This window comes from Mytilus californianus, unplaced genomic scaffold (genome assembly GCF_021869535.1).
Source record: "Mytilus californianus isolate M0D057914Y unplaced genomic scaffold, xbMytCali1.0.p SCAF_4, whole genome shotgun sequence".
Classification (NCBI taxonomy): Eukaryota; Metazoa; Mollusca; class Bivalvia; order Mytilida; family Mytilidae; genus Mytilus; species Mytilus californianus.
The window spans coordinates 123,263,031-123,271,342 of record NW_026262690.1 but is presented as its reverse complement, the minus strand read 5'-3'; the positions used below and the strand labels follow the sequence as shown (position 1 = coordinate 123,271,342).

Genomic DNA, 8,312 nt, shown 5'->3' with positions numbered 1-8,312 from the left:
AAAATAACTACTGAACAGTCTGAACGTAGACTGAACAGATTTTAATTGACAGCAAACGAAATGTCTGAACAGTACTGAACTAACAGTTTGTTGCTTTGTACTGAATTTTCCAGAAATTCAAAAGTATAGGTTACCAACATTTAGGTAAACACTATCACAATATTAAATGTATAAGGTTACAACCACTCGGAACGATCCAGAAACAACAAGGGCAATTGCATAACACTAGTAACTCGAATTTAGCTTGAACGGACAAAAACGCATTAACGGCATTTAAAAAAGATTAATGAAAATTGAATAAAGATTGACAAAAATTAAATATTATTTTTAATGCATTTCAATCCATATCAAATCATTTTAATACCAGTCAAATAGTTTCCCTTGCGGTCATTCAAGTTAATTTGAGATGTGCAGTTGAACGGCAAACGCCTGAATCTGACAGATAAAGGTCAATCTGTCGACATAAAAAGTACCCGTATGTAAAATGTTTACGCCCACAAACAGCGCCACCTATAAATTTTTCTACGGCGTCTGTTCCGTTCTGTAGTAAATTAAAACATTAAATTAACTAAAACATAGAAAAGTAAGTGTATAAAACTAATTAAAAGATATATTTGCACATGACTGGTTATGCATGATACGCTGGCAATGTGCGCAATGTCCTTTAATCCAAGATTCAAAATTAGTTTGTTTCCTATGTCAAAATGGCGGATTCCAATGTTTACATTTTTCCATCGATTTGAGAGCTGACACAAATTCGTATCCAATCATTAATTTGCATATTATGTACTGTGTAGGGTAGCTTATCCAATGGGATTTACTGTTATAAAGTGGCTAAAAGTTACCATCAATCGTTACAAAAGTGCCATGTGTTTTGTGTGTATAGCTCAGGAATGATGTGTATTCAATATTTACGGTAAATAATCAATGTTATGTTCATTATATTTCCATGCATGCACAAGTCATAACAGCAAATGCATTTTTTATAGAACTTATAAGGTAAACAGACATGTTTAACTGTCTGCTTTAGCAAACATTCGTGTAAATAAAGCTGATGGGTCGTTTTGAATATTCAAGCACAGCAGACAAACACGTGGTAGATTATTTTTTCCTCGTCTGCCTGATAACAATAAAATGTATTCATTGTTGATGTCTGTAAAGTGACTTATAATTTAACTGCTAACATACATTTGGACTCTGGTGGATAGTTTCTATACTGTTATCTCATTGGCAATCATACCACATCTCTTTATTTTAGTACAGGTTAAGTATTTAAAGGAAGTGACTAACAAACATTAAATCACTTGAAAGAAAAATTCTGCAATGATTTCAGTTTACATATATCAACAATAAAATTTGGTTGTATAAATTGTGGCATTATGTTTATAATGACCACTGTAATTGTGAACTGCCATGACTGTCTTGTACAAAATATATTTGAATAAGTTCCCTAATGAATAGTATATAGATTGTTAAAAAAACAAATGTATGTACTAGTTCCAGATCTATCAATTCAAAAATAATTGATGTTTTTTTTTTAATTAATTGAATAATAACAACTTATTGCAATAATCATGATAATCATGATATTAATACAAACTAGCATTCTTATATGTGATACATATATAACTTAATGCAGCTTATTCTGAAATTGTAGTGTATGTCATAAAAAAGAGATTTTTTGTAAAAGTCTGTATTTCAACCACATTTAGGCCTAGGAACCTTAAATTTTTAAGTGTAGAGGTTGAAAAGCTAAGTCATGACTGTAAATTCAGATATTATCATGAGGTTTTTTATTAAAGTAAATAATACGATTAAATTGATTATCTCAATAAAAAAAAAACTCGCATTCTGATTTGATACTATGAGATTTTTTCTGATATCAGAGAAATAAATATCTCATTGTTGTCCATTCTTCAAAAAATTTCTGAACATACTGTACATGTATTTAAGTCAGCTTTGTTTTTGTTTGAGACTACTATAACATGGGAAGTGACCAATCTCTATGTTATAGTAGTCTCGGGTTTTTGTTTTGTAGTTCAATTGACTATGCATTTTAGAGCAGTTAAATATGAATTTGAATTAAATTTGAAGTTGATTCAGTATATTTTATGACATAATAACACTCTTTTATTTAAACAAAGCATTTTCAGACTTTATTTACAGATCAGCTTAGCTAATCATTCATTATTCAGTCAATAATTTCTGACTTTTTGGATGTCCAAATTTTTTCTCTTGATTAAGAGCGAGCAACGGAACTTGTACATCTTATATAGTTTCTTATCTCGGGGGCGGATCAAGCCAATTTTCCAAGAGGAGGGGGGTTCCAACTATATGTCCCCATTCAATTGCATTGGTTGTCGATAAAAAGAGGGGATTCCAATCGCCGGACCCCCGGGAGATCCGCCACTGTATCTTATAGCAGGTATAATATAAAAATAAAAAAATTGTACTTCTGTCCACTGCAAATTGACTTTTTTTTCAGTTAATGTCAATGTTCACAATTTTGAAGCATGTATTGTCTACATTTTCTTTTTTTCCATATTGTATTTTAATGTAATGAAAAGTTAAATTATATTGTAACACAAGTTCTACTGACAAATGGCTGATAAACCCCTCTTGGATGTAATTATTTGGCATGAAATGAAATATGTTGTTTCTGTATATGGAAATTAGGAATAATCCACCCTCTCTTTATAAAAGACCTGGATCTGCTTAAAAGTTCTTGCTTTTCTCAGAATTTTCCATTGTTACATCAGGAATAAAGGCTACCAATAATCATGCTTGACGATCATTGAGGTCACACATAAAGAACCCATCTCTTTGCAGATCATAGTAGAAAAACAAAGATACAATGTAGTTGGTAACATAAATGTATTGTTTAGAAATATCAAGAGAAACATTCCCATTCAGAATCTCTGTCAATAAGTTTTTTTTCCACTCTTAACAGTGAAGTCTTAAATATGTAAATTGATCGGCAAGCCTCGCATCTTGAAAAATAAAATGTCTTTAGGAGAGAACTATTGTTTCACAATTGATGCTGTGTTAGGATTTATAATATCACTCTTTTTTCCCCATATGATCAGCATAAAAAGTGACAATCTATAAGTTCTTCAGTCTAAATAACTTTGTTAAATCTCATTTCTGATGGAACATTTTTAGTGCACCAGATTAACAACTTTCTATGTTAGATACTTATTTAAATATAAAAATTCAAGTCTAATTTTAGAGTGAAATTTTAATATATTTAAACAAACTGTTCTATAAACAACCAACATGTACAAACACTGAGTTTATTTTCATATCCTTTCTAAGAATATTGATACAAAGAAAGTAAAACAAAGACTTGTATCATTCCATCTACCAAAAGAGTGTTTGAGAATATACAAATAGGTCCAAGTTTCAGAGAAAAGTCAGTTATCTATAATTTTCTTCTTTTGAAGTTTTCAAAAACCTGTTTTAGGGTACTTGAAAAAATGCCATATTCAACCGTTCCATGACTATTTTAATGTTACAAGAGTAGAGGAACATGATATATTGAATGGTTATTCAAGAAAGTGTCAAAATATAACTACAATCATTAGTTTTACTCGAATTTACTGTTGTGAACTTGCAATTTCCTACGACGCGTGTACGGAGTTATCTCCCTTTGATCTTCACTTCGCCTCGTTAAGCTGACACAATTTCGTGTCCAGTGAATTAAGAACCGATTATCATCAAAATTTAACGTAAAAAATGGTTTTGCTTCATATTTTATACCCCTCAACACGTTACCATACATATTTAAGGAATAATTAAGGATTTTCCGTGGACCTACGCAAATTTTCAGATAAAAAGTTTCACTTCACTCGTGAATTTATAATACTTTAACAACACTTTTTAATAAAAATTATAAAGAATAATGAAGCTTATGCAATCTAGAATTGAACACTTTGATTTTTATTGATGTACGAGTACAAATAAGACGATACGAGTCAAAAAACCACCAGGCATGCACGTTTACCAAAAAACCGTAAACTCTTACCTTTTGTCACGTGACCAATGTCTTGACCTTAGAAGCCATTAAATCGTTTGCCGTCCAACTGGTGGTTAAACTGCGTCAAACTAATTAGCCACTCCCCCGTTAAACGGAATCAAACTGATGTTAAGTCCTTTTAAACTTTAAAGTGTCCGCCTTTTTGTAAGATAAATCACTCAAGCAGAACAGCATCCTCGTGTTTCTATCATTAATCCGCTCCGAGCGTTATCGATTTAAGATATTTTACTGGTGGTTAGTTTTATATATGTTTTCCAATATTTATGTTATACGTAATGTTTTATATGTATATTGGAATGTATAGTGTTATACAAGTGGTGAGACTTTAATAAAAAAATTGAATCTGAATATATAAACATGCTTCACAATTAAGATAAACGAATGAACAATAGATATATAACTAAATTTATAAATATTGATGCACGATTTAAAAAGCACAAAGTGTTAATCTGTTAAAAATAAAATAGCTCTTTATATCAAATTATTCGTTTTCAATATTGCTTACTAATATGAAAACTCGTGGCATGTAAGTAAGGTATGGTCTTTTAAATATATCTGCAAAAAAATAAAAACCGGAAAGATAATAAGAAGGTCTTAATTGTGCTCATTACAAACCTAGAAGTTTGTAATTAAAAACATTTTTTTGTTAAATAATAAAATTGATCTAGATGAGCTTGACATTTGTTGAATTCATTTAGTAAACAGTTTCGTCTTGCTAAAACTTGTAATTAAAGTAACAGCTCAATGAACTTTTAAACCTGTGTAAAATTGTAATACCGGTCACTGGTTAAAAATGTGTGTTATTTGTGTAAAAGCAGCAAACGACAAATGAAATTTGAAGTGGGTTTTCGAAGGGATTATCGTTATATCCGCATGTAAAATAATTCCTGCAAGAAATGAACATTTGACGAACTGGACTGGCTATAAAGCCCTCGCACGGTCGGCCCTGGCCCAAAAGGAATATTTAAAAAAAAACCTTATTTTTATATTTGCGGCATTCAAAAACGTTTTCAAGACCTAAAGGTAATTTAAACATTGTAAAGCACGTCGGATAAAATGTTTCTGTCATATAATTGTGTAAGGCATATTTTAGCGGTAATGCATATTTTAGTGGTAATTACTAGATAAAAAAAAATAATTGGCTATTCTAACTTCCCAAGTTTAATCTAGGTGCTCTCGTAGGCCACGTTTAATATTCAAATAAATTTCATTGGTCGGGATTTCATAATGTGTTATATGAAATTATCTTGAAAATAATTGCGGGAAAGGGCTGTTAAAGTCCGAGAAGAAAACTCTTTTTCTTTTTGCGGAAACGTGAACGAAGGAACGTGCTACAAATAAAGACCTGCGATTGTTTGTCAATAACTCAAATTTACAAAATAGTAAAATATAACTAATGATCAATATCAAAATTATTGGAAGTTTTGTGATCATGACATAACCTATGTTATGTAGTATAAATACTCGAATTTGTCAATTATACCGCATCTTCTTATTTGTATATTAATCATGTCAAAATACGAAAATGGAACGAATATAGTGAAGTATTGTGTCCATGCATGACGATATCAAAGTCGCGTACATATACGAAGAGAAGGTGTGATAAAGACGTAAAAGAGACAGCAACTCAACCACACAACATACCAGAATATGTACAGTTAGCTCTTGTGTGCATCCTTTCCTTAGGATTTGACTTTAAAAGATATTACTACTTTTGCCTGAACATACCGGAATTGTACTATTTTCTCGGAAAAGTAAGGTATTTATTTCCGGAAGCGTAGACTTTAATTATGGAAACGTATTCTTTTTCCCGGGAAAGTAATGCCAAATTTTATATGAGCAGTGTATTTGTTTCAATGTCAGTATATAAAGCATTAACTAGTGTTAATGTCAATGGATGTATTAGTTACAGTTGCATACTAATTGAGAGATCGTACTTTTTGATGTTCTTCGTGTGGAAATTATTCTTCCTTCAGCATGCATCTTTACTTTGTTCCTCTAATGAGATCCTCATTTACCCTTACATTATAATAGATTGTGGACCCGTATGTATTTAGGGAAAGGCACTCTCCGTGTATCGTACGTAAAAAAAACAACTTTCGTATATTTTACGTTTCAGAGTCCTACATGTATGTTGAATTTTACTCAGAACTTAGAAAGTTGATATCAGCGCGGGTTATGCTTAAAGTTAACCTTTTATTCTATATGTCAGATAACCTACTTGTTTTTATGTAGGATTGCTGTCTGATTGACGAATAGCCGTAATTTTATCTCTATATTTTTTTTTTTTTTTTATTGTTTTTTAGGGATGCATCCAATTGCACCTTTTCATTTGAAATATATTTCCGTGACGTAACCTCAAAAGATTAGTCACTTCAATAAAAATAAATGTAAGCGAAAATGAAACCTCTTCTCGCATGTTGCACTTTGTGTAATTGTTCTCTTCGACAAAATTAAATATAAAGAAGCCACAATTTGGTTCCTAAATGGATATTTTTTAAAACCCGGGGCCTAAAGCTAGGTAAAGCCTATCTCTTGATAAAGTTTCTTAAATTCGGCAAATTTTAGAGACCGACCGTGCGAGGGCTCAGTCTGTATAGCCATTCAAGGTCGTTAAAACTTTGATAATCCTTGTAGAGATTTTTTGAAAATACGATGGTTGATGCCTTTTTCGAAACTAAAACATGATCAAAAATAATTGGTGGCCTTCTGTTTTCATGTTGTTGTCTCTTTTACATATTCCCCATTTCCATTCTTAATTTTAGATAAAGTAAAAAAATATGATAAACAAATGTATTCTTGTTGTCAGATCAAAATACATTTAACAAGCCAGTGCGATAAAATTCCATTCGTTACTATTACGTAAAATATATATCACGATATCTCAGTAGCATGGGTTCGAATCCCGGCGCGGGAAGAATAAAAAATTTGCGAAAGCAAATTTACAGATCTAACATTGTTGGGTTGATGTTTAGACGAGTTGTATATATATATAAAAGTCCTGTGTCCAAGTGAGAAGTAACTACATGTGGTTTGTATATCAGGGGAGAATTGACAACGGGTGGTATGTATACTAAAATGTTTATCGTCTTCCATTATACATGACGTTGTGGATGAAAATTATTGACAAAAGAATAAAGAAAACAGAAAAAAAACAGACAAATACATAGAAAAGAAAATGATGAGGTTCTAGAATACATGGAATAAAGAATGATCGGCAAAAGGTATAACGAATAGAAAAAATTGCCTAAAATGATAGAATACAGAAATAATGAATCCCGATTCAGACCCTCACAATCTGACGATGACATTTAAAGAAAGAAATTGATTTTAGAAGAAAAAAAAACGGCATTTTTGTTGTTTATTTATCTAGTTGAAAAAAGTCGGTTATTTCTTCATAAAAGTTGGAACGAATAATCTTCATCAGAGACATATAGTAATTGTTTGGGTGCATAACGTTTCCGCATTTTTAGCAAAAATCCAGTTCACGTTTCCACATTTTCGTGCGTTACTTTTCCGAAATAAATAGATACCACTTTTCAGCATTTTTACCTGTATTTCACCTGTAAAAAATGGTAATAATGATATATCGGTATAAGACTTTATTATCAAATATGGTCATCTCCTCCCGACACAGATACCAAAAGAACCACAACTGGGCCGGAATCGTTTCTCCCAGTTCTATCCATGTCACACAATTATATTTATTTTTATGGACGTTTTGCAGAAGATCCAAACAATAACTTACATCAAAATTCGTTCTTTATCAGCAATAGCATCAGTTCGTAAAAATGATCGCGAACGTGCTGAATTCGTATCCGAACAGTTTGTCAAGTATGGTAGAGAATAGAATACGAGGTTAGACTTTATAGACATTAAAAATTTAAATGCGGAAACGTAAATAACCTTTAATAAAATCAATGTAAAAACAATGCGGAAAAGAGGACTATACAAATGCCGAAGCGTAAGAATTTTAATGCGGAAACGTAGTGCCAAAATGCGGAAACGTTAAACGCCGAATTGTATTATATGTCTCTGTCTTCATACAGTATCATGCCAAACGCCATTTTTAAAAAGAGGGGTCCATTTTTTCGTTTTTAAGCTAATGGTTAAATCTCGAAAAGATGCATTTTTTCCCGATATTTCACAGTTTGACGTCGCGAAAAATAACATTTTACGGAAGCAAATAATCAATTAATGTGTCGATAAAAAGAACGAATTCTACAATATATAAAATTCTGTCAAAAATCATTTCCTGTGTCAATATCATAAAGTT

General features: G+C 31.4%; 1 protein-coding gene across 1 annotated transcript in view; it reads left to right on the top strand.

The window, feature by feature from the left end:
- Positions 1 to 544: 544 nt before the first annotated feature.
- The window catches only part of LOC127739304 (uncharacterized), a 338,236-nt gene continuing 330,468 nt past the window's right edge, over positions 545 to 8,312 (top strand). The window contains exon 1 of the mRNA XM_052250977.1: positions 545 to 916. The gene's annotated coding sequence lies outside the window, so the exon portion shown is untranslated. The remainder of the gene's footprint in view (positions 917 to 8,312) is intronic.